Below are 26,213 nucleotides of genomic sequence, written 5' to 3'. Positions count from 1 at the left end.
GTGTTTGATGGAAGAAGTATTTTTCTTATGAATTGTTAACTATATGAAAGAATATATATTTATTTTCCTTACTGTTCCAGACACTGTGCTGGTAGGAAAACTAAAACAGATATGTGGAAATTAAAAAACCTCAAAGTTTATTATGTCCTGAAGTCTGATGAAAAGAGAGAAAAACACCTGTACCCCTATAGCCATCACCCATTTCAGGTCAAAATTCTGGTGACTATTATGACCCTTTTTTTTTAAATTACTTTAGGGTGATCCTTAAAGGTCCACATAGCACTCTCTTCTCTAACTCTCTGCTAGCCTGGGTGCGTGGGTCAGTGCTAAGTTTGGACTCTATGAGCAGTGGCTTCTCAGCTCTGCTGACAGCCTGCATGTAATTTCCTTGACTTCTGGCCTGGAACAGGTTATTGGTGAAATTTACTCCTGTCTGTTTTGGCACAGAGAGTCAGCAGCAGAGCTGGTACAAGGATTTACAGTGAACTTAAGAGCATGAGGTCAAGCTGAGCTGTGGCCCTGAGATGGAGCTGATCTTTTTCTCCTCTCCCCTTCCCCTGTTCAGACAGGGGCCCAGAGAGGAGGGTAGGTCAGAAGCTGCAGGCCACCTCTAGGCAAGCTCCTTATCCTTCAGCTTTTTTTTTTTCCCAGAATGTATCTTTTGGATATGTCTTTTGATAATCCTTGTTTTCCCATCCATGTGAACAGCACTTTGACCCCAGCTGTAGGCTGCTGACATAAATCAGACGCCAAGACAGAGCCCAGCCCCTTGCTGCACTCAGTGTTCTGCTGCACCCACAGGGCCTCTCTGCCTGAATCGATTCATCATCTGCCCATCTTCAGTTCAGAACAGCCAGAGCTGCTGATATCCTCTGTCTCTGCCTGTGGCTGTATTTCTGCAGGCTGTGATCATCTCAGATCACACACACACACAGAGGTCAGGAGGCAGAGCAGCAAACCCTCCCAAAGCCCAGGGGTGCTGCAGGTGTCAGCAGTGACAAGCCAGTAGGCTACAGGATGGCCCCTGTGCCACAGGAGGACACAGAGGAGAGCTGTACTGTCAATATGTCTATCAAGAGAGCAAAAAGCCATCCCTTGCTGCTACTAAATATTGCAAATCCCACATGCTTGCTTTCCAAAGAAGAGCTATGGAGGTGGTGAAGGATATGGAGCACAAGTCTGAGGAGGAGTGGCTGAGAGAGCTGTGGGTGCTTAGTCTGGAGAAAGGAGGTTCAGGTGTGACCTTATCACCCTCTACAACTCCCTGAAAGAAGGTTGCAGACAGGTGGGGTTTGGTTTCTTCTCCCAGGTAACAAGTGATAGGTCAATGCAAAATGGTTTCAGCTGTTTCAGGGGAGGTTAAGATTGGATATTTGGAAACATCGTCACAAAGGACTGCCAAGCACTGGAACGGGCTGCCCAAATCACCATTTAAAAGATGTGTAGGTGTGGCACTTAGGAAGATGGTTTAGTGTTTGGACTCAGTGATCTTAGAGGTCTGTTCTTACCCAAATGATTCTATGAGTCTATATGTCCCACCCATATTCACCAGCTTGCATTTTCCTAGATGAGTTTGTGAAGGAGGAAGGACCTTATGTGATGTGACTGGTTCAGAGAGGGAGGCTGGAGCCCTCTTTTCTACCTCATGTCTCAGCTCAGGCAACAAATCACCCTTTCCTGAAGAATTACCACATATAAACCCAGATTTTTCCTGATTGGTTACAAATCCAAACATCCCAATCTAAATGTTTAGGCAGCTGATTCAGAGGCTAAAAAGAGCAGTTACTGAAAAGTTTTCTTGTGATGGGAAAGGAGCAGGGATGATATCCCCCCAGCTGTGAGCTGGGACATTAAATAGTCTTTGGAGGGAGCTGTTTCTTGCACTACACCCCAGTTCTGCAGAGGCAGCAACTCAATAATACAAAATGTTCAGATGTTCAATCTAAATGGATTTTTTTTTTTTTTATTTAGCAATGGGTAAAGCACCTCCTGAGCAATTCCTACCACCATGGGAATGGGACAGCTTAGGGGTTGCTGCACATTTCAGGGAACAGAGTAGAAGCATCAACTAAACAAATGCATTGCCCATAGAAATGTGAAATAACATTGCTTCTACTTGCACAGAGTTGGATTTTGCTCTCTACAGTATTTCAGAACCATAGAAGGCTCATACTACAAACAGACACTGCAGCCTGGCTTCCCTACTTTACCATAGCAGCTAAAATCTCCCAGGTCTTGTTTTTCATTAACCTGTCATCCTGCCTCACTATATGTCATCTATCTATTGCACAAGAAGCAGGAGGAGTTTCCTAATAAATTCCCATTTCTTGTCACATGTGTACCTCCAGAAAGGGAAATCCACAGTCTGCATGCCAGCAGCTCCATCCTGCATCCCATCAAATGCCTTCTGTGCCTCTGTCACCCTGAGTGCTATCACTCCAAAAGGGGAGACTGCATTTACATAACCTGCGAGAAACTTAAAATTTTGGCTCATATCCTTCAAAAATGTCAAATCATTGACTTTCCTAGACTATTAACAGACAGAGGCACTCAGAGGTCAGCCTATGCTGCTCAGCTGAGCCTACTCTCACCTGAAATTTGCCTAGGCAGGCAATGTACTTGAAGGTAGGTATATCAGGGACAAATACAGCTGAGGTGGTTCTGAATATCTTGGACCAAAGAGCGTGCATTTACCCCAGAGCAGCAGTGCTGGAACTCAGCTCTGTCTGCACACATGCACAGAGGTGTCTTCTAAAGACTATTATCTCATAATTTTCTAAAATTATTTTCCAAATGATTCATTTTACTAGTGATATGCAGTATGAGACAAGGACCCATGAAGGCTCATCATAATTCTTCCTATCAGATCTGTGAAACTGCCTGAGGAAGAAGTGTGAAGCGGGAGCTAAGAAACAAAACTTGCCAAAATTTGAGACCAGACATGCAAACATCATTCTGCCATTGTATTTGAGTGGTTTAATTCACCACAGAAACAAAATGCTGTGAATGGGGAGATATCAGAAATGTCAGAAGCTGAGCATATTGGAAGTTAATATAGAAGGGAGCAAGGTACATATACATGTGATATATATATATATCTGTATGTGTGTTTTTATACATATTTATACCTGACAAGGTTACTTGGGAAGTTGTCCATCTCTTTCAGTCCCTGCTCTTCCTGTACTGCTGCTTTTTGCATCAACATGAAATGGGGCAGAGCACACAGAGTTGTTCCAGCTTGGGATACATTTAGGTAGCCTCATTGCTGGGGGAGTAGCAAGCATTGCATTTCAAATTGCCCTCAGTGGCAAACCCCTGCATTAAGGTAATCACACAAGACTTGAGCTAAACAAGGAAAATTAAGAGGAAAAGCAGTAAATCTTCTTTATATGAAGGGTTTACACGATGCTCAAACAGTATTGTACACAAGATTTTAATGAGAAAAATCATGCTCCTGTTGTAAAGCAGCAACACAAATATTCAAGCAAGTAAGAAAATTACTTTCCCACCTCTAGGAGTAGTTTCTGATAAACAAAGATCCCTGAAAATGTTGAAGTCCCCTTTTCTGCCTGTGGAATTTGGGCAAAGGGTCTCAGGGCCAGACAACTCACAGATATCAGGACAGCTCTGCTGACTCCAAGAGAGTTTGATCTTCACCAACTGAAACTGTTATAGGAAAAAAAACACTTTATACAGTGAATGCTGACTGGCAGCAGAGAACTGGGTGAGCATGTGTGAGAGGGTGGATGACCAAGACTGAATGATTTTGCTGCTCATCTGCTCTAGTCCTCTGTTCTGGCAGGAGACTCCATAAACGGGGTTCCCAAAAAGAAGTGGTTTCCAAAGGAGGAAGTGAGGCCAGAAAGAAGAAGGTGAAGAACCTGCTGGGGAAAAGATGTTAGATGTGAGGAACATCATGAAGATCAGGAAGATAAATGCTGAGGGACAGTCAGTGCTCAACCATGACAGCTGGTAACGCCACCTCCCAGTGGGGGGGGAAGTTGAGGCCTGGTGAATGCAGTGCTGGGGGACAGTGAGTGTATGTGTGAGATAATCAAGTGAGCGCTAATAAAAAAAGTTCTGCTATGACTTGTTCTTAAGTAAATGTCAGTAGCTAGACTTACTGTGGGTGGTGGTTTACTCTGTCTCATCCATGTCAAAGACCCCATTCCAGTCTTCACAATTTTATTGTCCTTTATATAGCTTAAATAACTTGCTTTCCCTCCAGAGCATCCCACTCCCTGTGAAAAGGATGAGCTTAACTGATAATGCAGCTCACAGCACAATATTGAACTACACAGTCAATCAGAAACACACCAGTTAAGTCTTTTTCTTTCCTCATGTGTCCTCTTTGGGTGGCTTCACGCTGATGCAATTCATTTAAAATCAAAATAAGTACAACCCTACACAGGGAAAATTGCATTTGAAGGTTTCCCAGAGACTCAGTGGTGACCAGCACTGATAGATTACTTTATCAGCCTTGAAAGAAATATTCAGCACTGTTTTGGCAGCTTTGTCACTCAAGTGGCAGGAAGATTTCAGTTTTCCATTCAGTAGGTGTTAAAGCAGTTATATCAAATCCTAAGCATGGGAGAACATAATCCACACACACAGATACATGCACATTGCTCCCAACCTTCCCCCCCGTCCTTCAAAGCTCAGCAGCAGCAGGGATCTGACCTGAAATGTCACAGCCAAGTTGTTATTTCATGCCCTGTAAACATGTGCCAGATGATTGCATCTTTCCCTCAGGCAGAAGGAAGGATGGAAAATATTGGGTCCTTGCTTGAGAACAAACCGTGGGACTTAGTGAGTTTCTCTCTTCAAGCACCAAATCTGCTGCTTTGTAGCTTTTGTGAGGCTTTTGACAGCTTTCCTTCAGCCCTGCTGAAGATGTGTCTTTAGGCTCAGAATGTTGGCACTACTGGGAAGAGCTCAAATTTCTTTAGAAGGGACAAGAACCAAACCAAGCAGGGCTTACCAGAGAAAATGTCACTTAAATGAGGAACATCTGTTCTTTTCAGGCCTAGCCCTTTATTTAAGAAAATAGGAGCTTTTTGTAGAAGAAAAATATTTTCTTGCAGACAAAGGGATGTCTTTTTTGAATGAGATATCAGCACACCCTTATTATATGAGCCCCAACCATTTGGGAGTTTGGATCATGAGTGGTGAAACGTATAAACACTTTCGAAGGCCCCTTTTAAATTCCCTTACCTTGGCTCAGGTACTGAGGGAACATTGCTGCTCATGCATGATTATTTTAAAGTGAGCTAAGAGAGGTTTTAGCTTTCTTCAGTCTGTAGGGTTGCAGCTGAACCATCCAAGCAGTGAAAAGCAGAGGATCCATCAGAGTGGATGAGATGGCCAGATGGGAACAGGAGAAATTAGAGCCTTCCCAAGAGAAGCCATTCCTTGCTGTGAGCCAGGGAAAAAAGTCTTTTAGTTGCAGAGGAGGGAAAAAGAAAGACATTTCTAACAAAATGAAAAGAAATTACTTGAAAAAGCCTGATTTTCTTACAGCAAACTGAAGTAATCTCTGCTTAACTATAGCATCTGTGGGGCTGGGTCCTGGAATCAGGGTTATTTGACAGCCTCAAAGTTTCTGATAGCAATTCAGTATTGATCATAGAAAAAACAGAGGACAAAGGAACCCTCCAGCTGAGAGACACAAAGCGATGCTCAAGTTGAAATGTTGCTATTTGTCATGGAGTTTTGATAGTCTGTACAAAACTCCCTCATTATCTTTTCTTCTTGTTGACTTTCTGAAGGCCCCACTCCACACTCTGTGTATTCGTGCTGCTTCTCCTGTTGAAGATACCGACCCGTGGGAAATTGAGTCCGTGAAACTTTCAAAGACCCTTCTCTCTCAGGTGAGAGAGACTCAAGCAAGGCCAGAAATCAATCTAATAGAGTTGAAGAAATGAAAGCTGGAAATTCATATACCCGATATTATGATTTTTCTACTCAAGTGTATCTCTTCTACAAATGACCCCAATCCACTTACCTTCATACCCTCTTGAAAATGCTACCCAAATGCAGGACAAGCAGGAGGTCAGTTTTCCTACTCCTTTTATATTGTACACATAATTGATATTTTTGTCATTTGTGCCTGCTTCTAAAATTGTCCATGAAAGTATTTTGAAATGCTTGACTTTATTTCATCCAAAATTGAACTGTAAATCTCTTTAATCAAAAATACCTGTACTAGAACAGACTGCTTGTGCTTGTGACTAAAATATTCCAAATTTTCATTGAGCTGGTCAGCTATGACAATCAATTATTATTATTATCATTATTATTTTTGTTGTACATACTCAAAACATAGAAATCTAAGCTTTAGGCTAAGGTATAAATCTGAAAATACCCAAACTTTCTATATTAGTGAAATTTTACTACTACTCTTATTTATTAAGAGTTCTTAATAATTTTTTTAAAATAATTTGCCCATTAAAATGTTGAGGGAAAAGGAAATAATTCAAGAAAATGTAATTTATATCTGAAATATACCAAGGTGTACCGCTCATTTTAAAATCAAATTCCAGCAAAAAATGCATTTTAGGAAAGATGACATCTTCTAGATGTATTAGTATGTCTCTGATCTTCTGTATTGCTCTTTCACCTTCCTGAAAGAGAGATGGTTTCTGCATTTCTGATTGTATTTTACCACAACAGTCAGGAATAATATGATCTAGCAAGTTATTCCTGAGCTGACTTCCATACAGAGTAAATTATCTTTGCATCAGAGGATATTCAAGAACATAGATAACCTTAGCACAATGAAGAGATACGGCCAGACTCTCCAAAAATATAAATTAGTATACCTCCACTGAATAAAATAGAACTATGTCAGTTTGTATCAGCAAAGAAGCTGTGTGGTACAGAGTCAAGTTGGTTAAATAACTATTTTCTTGAATTATTTGCTCTAGCTTAAGAAAATGAATAAATTAATTCCTCAGGAATACCTTTTCAGTATGACTCTGTGCCTTAAATAAAATATTTATGAAAGGCCTAGGAGTCTGATTGGATAGAGCAGAGAGGGATCTGACACTGTGAGCCATGCAGCAACACTCCCAACACAATCCATGCTTGCCTCCCGAGGTGACAAACATCACTAGCAGAGCTTAAGGGTAGTGATGGGAGAAGCTTTTGTTTTAGCAGCCAAACTGTGACAGAGGGCAGCAGGCACAAACTTAATTCTGTCACATCTTCTACTTGCTGTTTAGAGGGGCTTAGCAGAGTACACAGGGTGTGATGTGCTAAAGCATTTCACTAAAATTCAAAGATGACTTAGTGGTGTTTCTTTTCTAGAGTTTTACCCTCTGAAGCAAAATGATGCAGCAGAAAAGCAATATTTGTTTCATATGCACATGATAAATTACAGGTAGCAAGGAGCAGCTTGCAGTCAGTGTTATAAACACCCCGAGAGATAAGTGTCAGGGGCTGTGGCTAGCAAAATACTCTTATGGACCAACAAGATGCAGCCCACTTGATTCATTTATATGTGGTTAAACAGTGTATTACTTACAGTCTGTGAAGGTCTGGAGAGTCCTGCCACAATGTCAGGGGCACTTGCTTAGACAAATTGCCTCGTTGTATACTGGCTTTCAAAAGGTTAAAAAATGCACCTGCTGCACAAGACAGACAAATGTTCAACTCTTCTGATCATCAAGTAGGCTCTGTTTCATTTTCATTTCATACAGATCCAGAAAAGATCCATCCAGAGCTGAAGGAACTCACAGGACAGGTAAGTTATTATGGTATCTATACCCAAAACCGCATAAGAAAATGCTCTAAGCACCATCATGTTACTGATGTCCTTATTGAAAAATGGCAAACTCTGAGAAGAATCTGGGGTGCAACTTGGCTTTAAACCCGTGATGGAGAAACTCAGCTGCTATAGCTCTGCATTAGAGTTCTTTTCTTCTTTACCACTTTTGATTTCAGCCATGATTCCCAGCCTAACTCTGCAGCTACCATAGGACTCTGCAATATGAAGTTTACACAAAAATCTGTCTTTTTTAACAAAAAAAGAACCATTTTAAAAACCCCTTCTATCTGATAAAAGCAAGTGCTATACATGAAAATCAGTCTTCTTTAACAGAGAAGAGGAAGAATATTCAAAAAAAATATTTCTATCTGATAAAAATAAATGTTATAAAACTTCAAGGCAGGATCTAAGCTCTGGGCAGATGAATGTTCAGATAGATAAGAAGTCTGTGAAAAAACAAGTTCAACCAGGGAATTCCCTATAACTTGGTATTGATAGTATTATTATCAGGAAAACAAGAAATAATGAAAAGTCAAAAGCATGGAGTTAAGAAGCACATTCCCCTAAGCTAGAAGTCTGCTTCTTTTTAAACTTCTCTAAATAGTCTGTGAGATCCAAATACGATTTTCATTTAAAAAAACTATTAGCTAGGCAGAGAAACTCAAACCACCTCTTGCAGCAAATGAGCAGGATGCAGTCAGACATGGAACCTTGGCCAGGGTCAGAAGGGAGTTTGAAAAAAACATTAGGTTTAACCCACAGAAGTCAAATCTCATGGTCAGTTGAGTCCCCTGGCTCTGCCTCTACAAAGGATTTTCAACTGGTGAGATCAGGATCAGGCCAAGAAATGCCTTTCAGTATTATCTCTGTCTTCAAGTTACAGAAACCTTGAGAGTAAAGGGATGAAATATTAACTCTGCTTACTGAAATGGTAAATGTGAAGAAAGGTAGACAATATTGCCAAGAATAAAGAGCTTGAAAACCAAATGGTTCTAGAAGAGAGATATATATAGAAAAAACCCTGCTATTGTGACAGGAGCTGCACAGAGATTGAGTTCGTGCCAGGTGAGAAAAACCTCTGAAAATGTTGAAATTTTCCATGAAGGAGAGCTCTCCCCAGTGGTCAAAAACAACACAAGTGGATTGTATGGGGTCTTCACAAACATTTGATTCCAACAAAACACAAATCCTTCATGTCTTTATTGCTATTTGAAATACTACATATTTATTGATTAAAAAAAAAAAAAACAAAACAGCAAAGCAGGCAAATGGCGACTTTCAAATGAATAAATAAAGAAGAGACAATGTCACTTTCTTAGAATTGTGCTCTTCCTTCTTTAGAGTGGAAATTAAAATTAGTCCAAGTACCTCAATTCTGATGGTATAAAAAATATTCCCATGGACTCACTGTGGCCCCATCACATTTCCTATGAGTAGCTTCATGAGTAATGCACACTAGATCCAGAAGTTGTCATATATACTGACAGCTTCCAGAAGTGCCATCTATGAAGAAGGTAAAGAATATTTAGCTATTTTTGGAAGGCACTGGATGCAGCTCTATTTCTGTAACTAAGTTTATATCCTTTGCATCTCATGTCACTGGTACATATGCTAAATAGGAGTCTAGCAATATGCATAATGAGACATATGCAAGAGTAGTGAAAATATTAATAAAGCCTTTGAATTTTGCATTGTGACTGAAGAATTACAGCATCCTTGATATAAGCCTAGGATATTGCAGTGACTGATTCCCAGGAAGAACTTTGAATCACAAGTTAAAATAGAGCCAACACAGAATGAGAATGTAGTTTGCAATCTCAGTAAAAGAGGAGATACTAGGGGTAAGACTGCCTAATCACCCCAAAGAGTTTGTAATTCAGTGGCATGGTCTAATTTTGTCAGTTGTATTTGTATTTGAGTGGAAGACTTGCTCATTGAAAGAGCCACTGGTTCATAGTGAAAGGATTTTAGACTTTTTAGTATGTTCCTTTTATCCTTCAGGCCCAGCTCAAGTCTCTGTCACTAGCTCTTACAAGGAGCTAGAGATAGCTTTATAAACCAAATTGGTTCCCTGTCCTTTCAGTGAGACTCAAAGAAAACAAGCATTTCATCCCAGAGGAATTTAAGAGTTCATTTTTTTTTTTCTGGAAAACTACTTACTTCTACACAGGCATTAGGAGGCCAAATGAGTTTCACTGCATTCTCACACACTGGGCAATAGGAGTCAACCACAGACCATGAGACAAAACAATAATAAAAAATGTATTCTAAGGAGATCATCAGAAAGAAATTCATAGGAAAATACATAGTGTGTCACGCTACATTCTGGGTGAACAGACTAAAGTGAGGGCAAGTATAAGATGAATTTACATTCCCTTTAGGCCCACTCCATTTCAACAGACATTGAGCAGCAAAAAGGCCCTGAGGTATAAATTAGAGCAACAGCTGTTCTTAGCTTGTAACACCTCGTGTTCAGCTGGCTGAAAACTCTGTGAAACTCAAGACACCTGAATAACTGTTGCAGAAAGGTTTGAATTCATTTTTTTCTGGGGAACATGCATCCCAAATCCCAATCAATCTCTTTTGGGAGCAAACCCTTTGCCACTGAGCATCACTAGTTAGACACTTCAGCCCCCTTCTCTGTCTAGGTGAAACCACCTTGCACTGCTCAGCAAGGAAAGGGATTGTTTTTGTTAATTTTTCTCCTAATGACTTTATCCCCAGGACAGAGGTAAATGTCTCTCTCCTAACAATAACATCCAAAGGGAGATTTGGACAGAATGCAAGCCTGCTTTAACTTCCTTGACAGGGAAGAATCGACTGGTTTTGTATCAATAACCTGCAGTATGAAAGACCAGGATCACAAACATCAGATAACACCAAAATTAGGTAGCACAATTGCCACTCTTTATCTCTGCTTAGTTTTCTTCTGATCAGTCACACAAACATTATTAGGGAAAGTCATATGCTTGCTTAAGCAAAAATCAGGAAGCAGAGTTAAAATTTCGGCATTTTTCCAACATCAAAGCAGTTCTGCGCCTTGTTTACCTGAACACAACCTGCCAGATGTGGGGTGCTCTGACACCTAGAAATATTGTCCTGTGGAAAACAGCCACCCCCTCTGGCTTGCCTTTCCTGCTTTATTGCAGCTCCTTTGCATATTCACTTCCTCAGCATCTCTTACCCACACTAGGATGTAACTCTTGCTGGCTACCCAGAAGACTTCTGTTGTGCTTAGCTCAGCACCTATCCTGCTTGGTCTTGTGGTTACTACAGCCTGACTTCACAGTTTTTTTTTCTCTGTACTTCATGATAAAACAACCCAAACTTTCCAACTGAGAAAAAAATATTGTGTCTTTGTTTTCCTTTTCAAAACCAACAGATCCTCCCTATAGGCTGTCAAGCTATTAGGACAGCTTCTGTACATCATCTGACCCACAATGTAATTTGTTTATATCAAGAAAACAATACAGATATGAAATTCATCTGCTTGTGTTTTTTGCTAAGCAAAAATGGCTTGGGAAGATCAACAAGCCCTCAGCTCTTGCCCCATGGTGTAATCCACACTTTGATGAATGATTTGAAAGATGTGTATGAGGAAATGTCTGTGCATCTTCCCTGGGATGTTACGGATGGTTTGGAGCAATCCATCATATTGCCAAGGTCAACTATAGGCCTGTCAACAGCAGCCCCTTCAAGAATTGTTTCATGTCAGGGTGGACCATGTTTTTCTTTTTTTTCTTGCTGCAATATCTCAGGAAATCTCAGTCCAGGTCTTAAGACAAAGGAGAGAAGAGATGGGAAACTGTCTCCCTTTGAAACCTCAGAAAGGCTCAAACTATGGCTGGTTTGAGACCATGTGTCCTGGCCAGGCTGAGAATATGTTGCTAAACATGACTTAGCTCACATTTACAACAGCAAGGAGATTATCTTTCTGGTTTCTAGTGGTTTATTTAGGAGAGTATTGGGACAGTAGGTCCTGAGGTGCTGCAGCAAAACTGCAAGCACAGGGAAGAGAAGGAGCAGATCTGAAATGACAGCAGATGATGCATTTCAGAATCAGCAGTAACTCAGCGGGAGCCACATATATATCATCCCAGAAGGGAGATTACAGCACTGAGCTCCCCTGAAGTTCAAAACTGGAGCAGAAAGGATGCATTGCAGCTTTAATTACGCTATTAAGGTTTCTTTTCAGGGGAATTACCATCCATTCTCAGGTACTCACAGAAATGGTAAAATCAAGGAATATTTAGGGAGTGGAAGAGTTTTAATACTGGGTGGCAGAGCTCTTACAGGCTCTAATTTTATTCTGAATAATAGAAATTGTTCCCAAGAGACACTTTCTCAACATCTGAGAAGTACAATATAAATTGCTTCTCCCCAATTCTAACTTTCAGGATACTCTTGAGTAAAGCAAGCGACCAGGATCATTATTTTATACCAGCAAAAACTTAAACGTACCTGGTTTAGTTTCTGGTTGCTCTCTAAATTACCACCATTAGCAGAAGCTATTACTATCTGTGCTGATTCTCGCAGCTTTAGTCTACCTAAAGCCTGAGGCTTTATCAATATATTGTGTAAAACAACTTGTACAGAATCCAGGCACCTCAATCTCATGCACATGCCCATTCATGCACATGCACAAAGTACACCTGAGCAGACATAAAACTCACTGATAAAAGACTAGCAAAGATTATGGGATCAATCTGTGGCATCTTGAAGTAAATTACAAAATCAAGGGGAAAAGCAAGCATGTCACTTAATGAGTAGGCTCCACCATGTCTTGAGGCCTTTAAAACCTCAGTATTCTTAGACACAAAATTAATGTCTACTATAGCCCTTCCCTTCTCCATCCATCTTGACAGCTCTGTGTGGATCAAAATCTCAAAATGTTAAGAGGAGGGGACAGGCCAGGGAGGGCTTCCAGCTGCTTTACTGGGCTCTGCTCTTTGAAAGCACTTCTTCACCAAACTTTGTGCCCTCAAAGTAGAACATCCTTTTCTGCATCCTCTGTCCTGGCTTTTTTGAGGCCCTTCAGCTGAGTGCTTGACCCTGGCTGGCTTCTAGGAGACTCCCCCCAGTGTCAGTCAGGACACGTCTGCAGTTCCTTTCAGCACAATTCTGGTGTATTGTCCCTCCTGCACCTTTATGAGGTAAATCAGTGCTAACTCATGAACAAAGAACCAAGGGGCAGTGGGAATATCCAGACTAGAGCTGGTGATTTAAACTACTTGTCCTGTACCCATTTTCCTGCTTTTCAGCTATTTGCAGTCCTGGCATTGTCCTTCTCTAGCTGGTTAACTCTGTCTGATCCCTGTTGCTCCTGGGGACACAGGGAAGCTGCCAGCGAGCTGAGTGCACCAAGGCTTTAACACCTTATTGACCCTTGGCTGAGCAGCAGACCTTGGCCTTGTCTCTGTTTGCAGCATCTTTGAGATAGCACCGGTTTCCAAGTCCCTGCAAACCAAAAAATGGGCCTCAGATGAGGTGCTCTGGCTCAGATTCTTAAGGAGGTGGATGTAATTCTTCCTTATTGATTTTCATTTGTAACTGGGTGCCTTTGCACCTTAAGGATCTGAGTTTCCACAGCATAATGAACCCTCACAGAAAACAAACCTTTCTTCACCACAAGTAAGTCAGCACTAATCTTTCCATCAACTGTTTGTATCAACACACAGAGTCAGAAATTAGATATTCTGGGGGATTTTTTTCTGTCTAAAAAGAGGCAGTTTTCAGCCATCTATTTTTCTTTTCTCTATAGGAATTGTTTAGTATGCAAATGAATACATATGCATGTATAAACACGTGTGCATATCTACATGCATATGCAAATACCCAAGCCCTTAGTATTGATGCAGACATCTTTTTCTGAATTGCAGTAATGTTAAACAGAATCCCCCCAGGGCTTTTCTCGCCACTCCTTTTTACACATTTGACAGTTTTCCAGGGAATTAGTCTTAGTGCTTTATTAGGTATGTGTTCTAAATAATTAAATTTGACAATTATGTGGGAGAAATCTCAGGCAAAAGGAACTGAAATCTCTGAATGCAAAAAGAAAAATAGTGGGAAGTCTCTTTTTCTTTCTAAGCTACTCTATCACTCCTTTTGACTGTATCTTCTTTCCCATTAAATGCCATTGCTCATCATGTTGGTATGCAAAATCTCAACTCAGCAGGTACATTTCATTTATTGAAACATTATTTGAAAACAACTTTATTAAAGATTCAAGATGCCAATACAAGATGACACAGTGCATAGCAGCTTGTAATTTGGAAAGCTTTACAGAATTAAACAACATTCAGCAGCAGGCAGGATGCGGTATGGATTACAGAAGGAGTGGTGCTAAGCTGGTTCATGGAGAATAACTTAAATATGTTCAGTTACATGGTCAGTAATGAAGATAGGCAGGAGCAGGGATACACAGATAATAGACAAGAAACTGTGTTTGGCAAGTGAGGAGGGACAAAGAGACAGGCAAGAAAACTTCTCTACAGAATGTGCAGAGAAGGCTGTGGGATCCATGGGAAAGTGATACCTGGAAAGACAAGGCAGTTCTGCTGCCGTAGGGTTTTCTGTCTGACTGAAAGTTACTGTGAAAAATGAAACATATTCTGTTTAGATTTGGATGTTGGCATCTACTGCAACGACTCCCAGCTCTGCCTTTGAAGGCCAGCGTTCAGAGCACTCTGATGGTGGCGTGTCCTGGGAAGGACTTAGGCCCCACAAATTGCAAGATCTTCGTTCAGCTAAAGCTCTTGAGAAAGTTCATTGCATAATGCAACAAAATGTGTACACCAACAGCTGAGTACCAGCAAAGAAAACATGTGAACCATAGCTGGGGAGAAACATAATATATAACATTAATTGTAAAGAAATTTTAGCTGGAGCCAGAACTGAGTACTGGGCAAACATTTGAAAATAACACATTGAAATGTGTTGTTTCACATTTCACTTATTACATACCAAGAACAAATTTGTTCAAAGCATTAGTAAGCCAAACTGAAACTTTATCTACTTATCAGTTTGAGGGTTTTTTTTAAATGCCCTTTTTAAAAAATAGGGAATCTCCACATTTAATTGCCAATTAAGGATTTCTCAAGTTTTTGTTTACTGTACAAAAATATCCTTCAAAGGATGCTCAGCAAAACAAGCCTGACTAATACCACTTCCTGACCTTTTGAAAATAATCCTTGTGAAGTATTTTTAAAGTCTGTTAACAGAAAGTACAAAACTTTGAAAAATACTGAATAAAAATATTTCTGCATTCTTCCAGAAACAGGGTATAATCCATAGCTGGCTCATGCTATTAGCATTTGTGCTTTCCTTTTCTACCAGTGAAGATCGCTCTATGTCCCTTGATGCTTCTAGGAGAGATGTTGGCACTTGTATAGAATCAAAAAAAGTATCAGCATATTTTCTATGGTAAACAAGCTTCTGGCATGCTCAAATGTCACCTCCCTCTGCCCCAGCAAGCCATCCCCTAAATCCAAAGGTTCCCCAATGCCATTTGATCTTCCAGTGTGTGCCCTTCTAGTGTTTCTATCAACCACTCCATCATAAATTACAGCTTGTACTTTATGATTTTGTTTCTTGTCCAGCCATTTCTCTTACAGAGCCACCATCTTTTGCAGGCAGGGAAAGAACACACAGTAGGGCAGAAAAAAGCTTAGGCTAAAGGAGAGGCAAAGAAGTGAGTGTTGCCCAATGGATGAATCATGGCTTTGTAGGCTAAAACATATGGATCCTCTTCCTGGTTCTGTTTATGATCTCCACCTTGTTTTCATTTGTTCTTGTGATCAGCCTAAATATCCTTAGGCACTTTCTCTCAAGTCCTGCTTGTAGCACACATAGTGTAGCAGAGTCTGACAACAACTGGATGCTTCCGGTAGGAAAAAGTGTTGATAAAAAAGGCTGATTTTAGTAGGATGTGATAGCTGCTGCATTCACCACAAAATATTTCTTCAGAAAGAAGTTAAGATTATTTTCTTAGCAACAGATGTCCTAATGTCGGAGCACGTTTTCCATGACAGGTATATATATATATCCCATTTGCTAGTTTTCTAATAGGTTGCCATTCAAATTCATGATGCAAATGCCCACCCTTGAGGAACTGGACTGAGAATGTGAAGAAGCCACATGGCAAAGGCTGCTAACAAGTGACCTGTGGCCATGTTCATTCCAAGCATGGGTGTTTGTGGGATGTGAAGGGCTCTGTTCAGCTCTTTACTGCATACTCACTCACAGGAAAGCAGAAATGAGCCACCACAGACTCTTATCAGGGCCAGAAATATAAATGGGCAAAATGGTTCATTAATGTGCTTTCTAGGAAGTTCTTTTAAGGACATCTGAATGAACTCAGGTGGTCTACAAATTTTGGACCAAGTTCATAATGAAACATCTGATTTGACCAAAGTTTCTAAAAAAAATATGAATATGCAAAACCCTTTTCTGTACTCATTTTACTTCATTGTTAGATGCAAAGGTAACAAAATGACATGAGAGAATGTGTTCTCCATGTATAAATGCTCATTAACAGAGATGAGAAAGCAAGAGAAGGCTCAGGAGAGAACTTTTTAATGATTGCCATTCTTTTTTGGAGACCTAAGGCAGACTCTTACAGAGGTAAGCTGTACTCAGACAAATCTATCTTTATGTCAGGAAAGCCCCCAGTCATGAAACTTCAGAATGTGATGGTTCTTAAGAAAAGTTAGGAGAAAGTTCAGCTCCTGTAGGAATCAGTGCAAAGAACCAAAATCTCTTAAAGGTCTGGATCTTTGCTAAGAAAAAAGGTGCATGGATCTCTATCTCTTTCACACAGTCCCAGGGATATGACTGAGACATTCATAGTTGCGAATTATTTACTCTTCTCTTCCTCAACGTGCAGTAGATGGTCTGGGGTATATTCACAGAAGGAAATCCTAGGACAGGTGTCCAGGACACAAATTGGAGAGACTTCTACATTGCACTCCTGCAGCTCTGGGACCATGAAAATCCTGAAATAGCAGTTCCTGGTCCCTGACCAATAGTTTGCTGTCTGCCTGCAGCTAGCTGAGTGGGGTGACTGTCCGGGGATATGAAATTACCTGAAGAAATGGTGGTATGGATTGGGTGTAAGGGAGAGCTGGAGAAATTATCTTTAAGAAGGGAACAGCCAGCAGTCAGCTGTATTTCTGCCCCCAACCACAGCAAACTCCCAAATTGAACAAACACCAGCAAAGCTCAGCATCACCTCAGGTCCTTTCTAGACTGAGACCCATCCCTGCCTGCCCATCACAATGGGGTTATTTTCTGAAAAAAAGGGGAAAGTTAATTACACTGCTCCACTTGTTTTCTTCCAGATTACACTAGTGCAGTCTAGACTGCAATTCAGAAAGCTGTTTATAGGCAGCTGCTTGGCAAGAAACAGACATCTTTCTTGTAGTCCAATACATTTAAATATTTAAAGGCCAGCTGCACAGAGCAATGTCCCACAACATGGTCACTGGGACATGGTGACTCATCCACAGATGGAGGAACAGGAATTGGACTTTCTGCCACAAGATGGGGCTCTGCCTGCCCTCTTTCCCCATATACCTTATTTTATGCTTTGCTTCCTGTCTTGCATGAAAAGTCATTGTTTCCTTGGTTATAATGTGTCTCTTTTTGCCCTCCTTCTTTTGCTGAATTGAAGAACATTAATTTTTCATGGCAAGCAACTTTTCTGTCTTGCCCCTAAACAGACACACTAAACTGACAAAGCCTCTAGGATCCCCTTGGCTGAGACAGATGAGTTGTACTTACAGAATTAAAGCAAAACCTTTACTGCAGAGGGAAATGATGCTTTAGCCAGGCCATCTGTTTCATACCTTCTGAAAAGGAGAGCATTCCTACGGGTTTCCTGCTTATCATTATTTGAGCATTTTGCTCCTAACAAGCAGAGGATCGGTGACCAGATTCTGATATTTGGTGCTCACTGGAGAAACAGGAACAGGCCAAAGTTCACACAACTGTGCTGAATTTATATGCAGGAATTCACAGCAACCTCTTTCTATAGCAAAGAAATAATTGGTACTGTGGTTGTGCCAGGGGACTTTCATCGGCTCCTCACAGTGGCTGCTAGTAAATACACACACACATATAAGGGGAATTGGCTCCTGCAGAGTCACACTGCTCCTTTTCCCCATGGGAGGGGATGGCTTTAAATAGGATTGCTGGTTTCTACCCATCAGGTGCCAAATGGGTTAACTGAATTCCATCACTGCCTGGTGTGTGGAGAAGGCCATACCAGAGCTGCCCGCCAGCCCCTGTCCATATATTGTTGCAAACCAAGGCACCACAACCACTACAGGAGGTTATGACGCAGACTCAGCACACAGGGAAGGACTTTCTCCCTCCTTTTCAGGTAATGGGATCTCTGGATGTGCGCTTGTGAGGACAAGCACATGTAGCTCTGGCACTGCACGGTGAGCATCTCTCAGTGCATGGAACCACCATGCAGGGACCTTCCTGTCCTGTGTTCAGAAATGTATGCTGAAGAGCTGGGCTTCTCCAGTAAGGCAGACTTGGTTCCTGCTAAGAGAGTAACTTTTCTTCTTGACTTAGCTGTAGGAAGATGACACTATTTCTTAGAGCAGTTGTGAGCCTTTTAGAATGGTTTTGCAGACCACCAGCAACCTGTGAATCATTGGTCAATGCATGTTGCCCTTCCTATGAAAAATAGAGGTCTCTGAGTAAGCCCAAATCTCATTTCTTTGCTTCCTTATCATTTTTGCTTCTGCTTCTTCTGCTGCTACAGACTTGTACTTTTTCTCACTAAGTACAGAATGCTACTCATGTTTTAAAACCACGGAAACACCAGAAGAAAAGGTATTCATACATTACTAAATTTCAATGTAATATAAAACAGCCTTTAGCACATTTAAAACTTGGAACCAAAACATTTTTATTGGATCAAGTCCAGTCCTCTGTGACCCGAGGTTGCTTCCTCATACAAGCTCATTATAAACTTGTCAAGGCGACTTTAAATGAGTTAGAACTTTCTCCCCCACTAGTCCGATTGGAACATTGCTGGGATTTGCTGATAAAGGAATCTTCTCATTTTAAAGTTAAAATTTCTTCATAGCCCTGAGAAGAGGGATTTCATGTGCTATTCTTTGCAGAACAGGCCGAAGAAGAATATCAGAGACTTTCCTCCATTTTTTTTATGAAAGGACTAGAAGTTGTCTTGGTTTGAAAGACAGGTGTCTGCTAAGGAAGGCAGGAGCCTCCCTTGAAATGAAAAATTCAACCCCCTTCCCTCCGAGTTATTATAATTTTGAAATCAAGGGGCTTTCAGGCAAAGATATGAGAAATAGGAATAACAGTTCTTTACTATTATATATCTATATGTGTGTAACCAGTCAAACAAACAACAATGACTATAGCAACAGACAATCCCAAACCCAGTCCCAGCCTTCTCGGCTGTCAGGCTATTTCCCCTCGGGTGCAGTTCCGCTCGCAGCCGGCAGGGGCGCTGGCGGCTCCCGGTGAGCAGGGCAGGTGCGATGGTTCCCCCGCGGCTGCAGGGGGCGCTCCGGAGCGAGCTCGGGGAGCACGCGGCACTGGCGGCCTGGGATCCCAGGGAGGGATGGAACAAAGGCTTCGCAAAGCCCTGGGCAGCCGATCCCGGACCCTTGGGAACAGCAGGCTGGAACGGCAGGCAGGAACGGCAGGGACGAGCACAAATCCCAGGTGTCAGACGAGGTGTATCCGATCTGCAGAGCTGTGGTGGGAACCCCCCGGAGGTCTGGGCAGGCTGAGCGAGCAGGGCTTCAACGTAGCGAAGGCTCGGAGCAACAGCGGGGGCAGGGCGGCCACGGCCCGGCTCCCAGTGGGGCAGGGAAGTTGGGCTTGGGATCCTGGGGTTTCTCTGGCAGAAGGAAAAAACAGCTGAAGAAGCAGCCTCTCTCTCCGTCCAGACACCAGGAACTGACTGCTCACACACCCAGGTGAAAAAAAAAAAAAAGAGTAGCAAGATGCACCCCACTCCTATGGCCAGGTCTTTTGTTTTTCCTAAGCACCCAGTAATTTGTCCCCCTGGCAGCATGAATGGGGAAAATTCCTTTAACAGAAAAAAAACCCCAGGAGAACTCCTAAAACCCCAACAGAAGTAATGAAAAGTGATTAGTCAAGCAGCAGGCTCAGGGTGAAAGTGCATTTTTAGGGCTGGGTCTGAATGCTGGTTAGAAATTTTAAAAATCTCTGTACAGACTGGACAAGACCCATCTGCAATTCCCATTGATATTTTTTAAAATTCAATTCTCAAGTATTTACGTGAATTAACATACAAGAGTAAATAGAAACCACTTTCCCTCTTACCTTAAACCACAGCTTTTAGAAATCACCTTTCTTTCTATGGTCACTGAGAATTTTAGGGGAAATTGTAATAGAGGCCCATGATGATGGGGAGAACTGCATACTAGGCTTCCTTCTGCTGCGCTCCTTGAGTGCACTGGATTTTTAAAGTGTATTTCTAAGTCTTCTATCACTATTTTGTCCTTCTTAGATAGAAGCGGTCAACTTTTTCTCACTGAAGATTTCGTTCTGGGAAACATCTCCTTCTCATGGCTGTGCCTTGTACACTTTATTCACAAAGACTGAGTACCAAGGTACCTAGAAAGTGTTACCCTGCTACCAGGAATAAGGAAAATTTAATTTGGGTAGCTCAGGAAAGTGGCCAGCTAGGATGGGCTGAAAATTGGGACTGGATGCACAGAAAAACTCAGAAGAAAAAACATAGACCCTGTCTACACTTCACGTGAAGAGCCACCTCCTATTTCTCTTGCAGATATGAATCCCAGCTGGCTCTGCTATCTGTTGGCAATAACAGAGGACAGGCAGCAAGAGGCCAGTCCAGCCCATGCCTGGGATGCCAGGAAAGCTGCCAGGCTTGCCCTCTGCCAGCTGTGTCATTTGCACACATCAGATACCTGCACACAGCCACAGGTCTCATCACTTTGGTCAAGAAATACCAGTGGTTCATTCCACACTGAAATGTCTTCTCAGGATCCCAAAAGCTTTTAAAGGAAAACATTTTCACATCTTTTTTCTTCCAGCCTGCACTTTTTCCTCTTACTAGAATTTGTTTATTCCCTTAGCACTCAAATTTCTGCACAGCCATTCCCAGACTAGTTGTCATTAATTACTGGGTTTAGGGACTGTCGCTTAATGAAGATAAATGACCCAGCAGTCTGTAATATAAAGCCATTTGCACAGTAGCAAATGGTGGGTCAGGCTGGTGGGTCTGCATCCAGTTACAAGCATCCAGCCAGATGTTCCCACCATACGTACTGTCATCAGAATTGTCACTAATCACCAACCTCGTTAGTAGCTGCTCTAAACCCAAGCCAAGAACCAACGGGCCACAGAAGACAAATTTCCCTTGGAGATTATTTTTGCCAACATGGTTTAAAAACGCATTTAGCCAGGGGAATGTAGGAAGCAGCTGCTTGTACTGTTCAGTGTATGAAAAGATGGCATTTCTTCAGAGCAGTGTGGCACTGGTCATAGCAGCAGTCAGTGCTGGAGGACATTGCAGTGGTTGTGCTTTCAGAAAGAAGTTGCTTGTGCATCTCAATATAGCAGAAGGGAGGTCGGGGAACAGGGCTTCCTTTTTTTCCAGGTGACAGTGGTGGCCCAACCACCATGAGGGCAGCTGCTGCCTTTGTAACAAAGTTCTCTTGACATATAAAGATTGAAAGGAAAAGCAAACCAAAACCAAAACCCCCTAGGAAATTCAGATGAACAATGGCAGGATTTTTTGGTTTTTACATCAACATTTTTCATGTAGTTGGAAAGGCTATGAGAAAATGCAGCACAAACATTTTAATTCCGTCTCTTACCTATGTCTCATACAGTTCTACTGAAATTTTAGAGACTAAACACACTCAATATCCTCAGCCAACACAACAATCTCATCACAAAGAATTAGTGAAACAACAGCAAGGAATCTCATAAAGGTAAAGTTTCAAGGAATCTTATCTCTAGACAATTGTGCCAACTTAGTTTTTACATCCTCTCCTTCTCACATATTGTCACTATTCTGCTTTGTTGTACTGATCTCTTTTTTTTATATTATTCCCTTTTTGAATAATACTGAAATGAGGTCTTTTCTACTCTCTCCTCCTATCTCTTCTAAATAGAAGAAAACCTTATAATCAAAGAAGTGCAAATCTAGTTTTCCTCCCAATGATGTCTGAGTGGATTTGAAACTTAAAATATAACCATTTGTATCATTCTGGCTAAACGATCTGATAATAAAGGAGCTTTGTGCCTTCCCTTGGAGGGCTGGTCTTTTGTACAAAAAGTACAAATGCAAGCAAGTAAACCTGCATGTGCTTTATGGTGCTGTATATTTCTGTATGACTTCCTGCACTCTTCCTTTTACATAATCTGTATGTAAAAATATTGGTAAGATGGACGGTTATCGACGTGCATTGTTATTCAAGGTAATCAAGGAAAGTACACAAGTCATTATCATTTGTGGTTCGTAATACAGCAATCAAAACATGATTGCAGCTTATCCCTGACTCTTAGCTGACTGAGCAGGGCTGCTACAGCAGGACTGTGGAGAAATGCTCTATTACAAGAGGTTTGTAATGATTTACAGGGTGCTCCTTAATTGCACAATCAGTTGTTTGTTTCAGTTAATTGAGTTCCCCTTCCACTAATTACTCTTTGCAGCTCTTTATGCCACTGTACCACAGGCTTAACTTTTCATACGGCTACCTTAGCTCAGTTACCTCCCAGGACTTTTCTGCTTCATTGAATTGAATGTGTTGCCTCTGGAGTGGTTCACCAGGAATGATGGATTTACTTCCTATATGAATTCCCTATATATTGTACACGTGTCTTTAAAGAATGTGGCAGGGTGCAAAGGTGGATAAGTCTGTTTTGTTCCAGGTGCATGACAAGTGGAGTCTTGATCTTTACTCCAGAAGTCACTGCTACATCCATGTTCAGGATGCAGTTCAAACCACCACCTGCCATATCCTTGACTTCCTAATGCCTATTTCTGTCGCAGAGCTAAAAACAGCCTATGTTTAATAGATTTTGACACTGCTAAGAAAAATCTGTTTTTCTATATGTAACTATAAAACTAAGCAACTAATATATCCTGAGCATATAAAAATGAATATGCAAGCAGAAAAGGATGAATGACATCGGTGGCTGTCTCACTGGCTGCTGAAATCTGCACACAAACTTGTATTTCTTCCATCACTCATGAAATGTTAACTGCTCTTCATAGTCTGCTGCTATTTATTTTTAAACCAATTTATTGTTTACCAGTATTTTATATATACAAAAGTCAGTTTTAACTTGCATGTTTATGAAAGTCTTTTCTGATCTATGGGAAGTTGGAAAGTCTTCCTCCGTGCTTGTTTGCACATGTATCGAGGCACTTAACTTTCCATGATCCTTTCAGTCTGGAAAAAAAAAAAAGGCATTTAAAATTTGTTTATTAAGTACTGCTCCTCCACACACATTTGTATTAGTTGTGAATGATTACTGTGCACATTTTTTGTTTATGTTTCTGCTTTTAGCATTGCCAGATGCTTACTAGTAATGATGATTCATATGTTTCATACACATTGATATTTCTGGTGCTTCTGCTTCAAAGATAAGCAGATGGAGGGTAGCTGAATTTCACCAAGCTGTGTATTACGAACAGGTAGGATGCAAGTAAGGGAGCATGAAACAATGTGCTGAGCTGACCCTTATTTTCAGCTCTTCTGTTGACACCACAAACCAAATATTAAAAACGTGTTTTATGTCAATTCCTTCTTGTCTTTTATAGCCTTCAACAATAAACCAACAGGCAGTGGAATCTCAGTACTCTGCTGGGATTTTACACTGTTTAGACACAGTTAATTCTCGGCATCTCTTCTTCTTTGTGATGTTTTGTTTTCTGTTTAAATACAGCAAAAAGTAAAAATTCTTCTCCACAAATTCACCCATTCAGGATATAGATCATCTGGATTAAACTGATGTGCAGAACAGCTGCCATTTTGATTTGAAATGTCCAAATGGAATATTCGGAAGAAATAATTGCTTACAGTTGAGTAAAAGTAACGTGTGTATGAAAAACATCTTTAGTATGCCAGCCTGAGAGATTGCTTTCAAATAGTGCAACTATGCCATGTTTCATTTCAAATATATGGTGGTTTTAAACTTTGATTCAGCCTTTTAATTTTGTTGTTCATCTTTAACTTCTCTCAGAAGCCACCTGCTGCCAACACCTTACCAAGTAAAGCCAATACATTTTATAAATGATTGTAAACTCCTTAAAATACTCCACTCCTCCCTCTCCCCACAAAACCACTACAAAAAGAGAAGAAAAAAAATGTTAAAGCTTGTATTTTAAGAGATTTTAAAAATAAGCTTCTTCACTGGACATTCCTTATAGGACATTCAGTTTTGTAGCTTGAGGGAACTTGGAAAAGATGTTTGATGTCCTCTACCAGACAGATTAATCCTAGCCCTATCACTGCTAGAAAAGGAAAGAGAAAATACCAGATAAGAAAAAGAAAATTTTCAACAGTGCAGTGTAACTTCTGGAGTGGTTAACCTTACCATTTTTGGGTTTTTTTGAGGGGGACTTCAGTGCTGTTGAAAAAAAAACCTTGAATGTAAAAGAAGAAAAATAAAAATTGACTGCACCAGATTCTTTTCCAGTAAGTTTAATTTCCTAATTATTTGTAGGGTCATTCCTGAGAGCTGCCAAGGTGTGACTCATTTTTATTAAACACTGTGCCATCCAACGTTGCTCATCAATATCTTTCAGCCATTCATTCCTCTCAGCCAGTGTCCCTTTTAAGAAGAACTCACAGCACTGGATTCAATTGCTCCAGCTCTAGTGAAAAGCTCACATCAAATATGCTGAAGAGTACATAACCTTTATCACAGAGCTTGTCAGGGGACTAGGATGAGTCGCTCCCAATAGAAGTAAGTGGTCCTGTTGAGCTTTGGAGGGTAGTTTAACCTACAGATCCATACTGAGTCAATATCCAAAGACTGCTACTAGGGCCACGTCTTTTGAGATTATTACCTTTCAGAGAAGCCTTTAAAAAAGGAATTTTTGATTCATGTCATTAAAAAGCTCATGTCAATTTTCTTTAAGAACAACGATTTATGTTAAATAGTTGAGCAAATTCTGTTCTGCAGTACTGGTTGTGACCCAGAATGTTTTACATCCTACTTTGTTCTTCTGTAATATCTGCATCAAAAATAAACAAATACTAATAAATCCTGCTCCAGTAATTGCTCTAATTCCCATCATGGCTCATGTTTTCTTTTTCTAGAATGAGGGCTTGAGGATTGTGTGCAGGGCTGTTAATCCTTTTGATTCATTCTGGATAAAAAAAGAATTTTCTAAATATAACGGGATTTATTGTTATTCTTTCCATAAAGGCAATGGAAAGTGACAGAGGAACTACGCAATGGGTAGTTCAAGAATACTAAGACTGATTTGGCACTGTTCACTAAGGCTGCTGCATTATGAATGATCATGAAATGCACTATTTAGAATTCTAACTAGCCCAGTAAAGGCAGCACATTTATTTTTAGAGAATTGTTAGGAACAATTGCTTGGTTCTTCTTAAAAAAAGCGTCAGCCGCAAGTGGAAATTAGCTGATGTGTAAACACAGTTGGGAGGTAAATGTGTCTGTGTTAGAGCAAACGAGCTGCATTGCATGGCAGACAAATATCAGCCAACAAACTGCTCTATTCTCTGCTTCAACAAATCCTGCAGGAAATGTTCTGCTAGCTGGTGTGGTCAGATAAACACCGAATCCCCATCATGGTTGTCTTGTGATTGTACCTTCACCATCAATACCATGGCAAACACAGTAACTACTCTGCCCAGCAGTAGCACTGGTTGAAACAGTCTGCAGATGAAAAACCTGAAGACTAAAGGCTTCATTTCAGGAGAGAACATCATCCAGGAGGTCTTCAAGAACACCTGCTGCTGCTGACATGATAAGGAAGTTCAAGTGCTTACATTAGAAGAACTGTTCTCTGAGGAACAAAATGTAGTGGGTAGATTACTTGCCTAAGTTATGCAGACTAGAATTAATTTTGAATTATTATCACTTAATCATTTATAAAGTTAGCTTGGGCTCATTTCCAGTGTCTTTCCTTAATTCTTCCCTTTGTTTAATTTAGGAAATAGTACATACTTTGATTCTGCACAGATAAGTTCTGGGTCACCACAAATTTTCATAACAGCTTCTCTCCAGCTTCAAGAAGGCTTTCTTTCAGGTGCTCTTGTTTGTACACAGTATTTCTGGAGACTTCCTACTCTTTTTGATGTATTTTTTTTCAATCCATTCTCCTTTTGATGAATTTACAGAACCCCCCAAAGTTTACAGATAAATGCCTTACTAAAAAAGGGTGTCCTAAAACTATTTGCAAATTTGGAATCTAAGG

The sequence above is a fragment of the Coloeus monedula genome, assembly GCF_965178545.1.
Source record: "Coloeus monedula genome assembly, chromosome: 8".
NCBI lineage: Eukaryota > Metazoa > Chordata > Aves > Passeriformes > Corvidae > Coloeus > Coloeus monedula.
The sequence above is the reverse complement of the archived record's forward strand: the minus strand, read 5'-3'. Positions refer to the sequence as shown.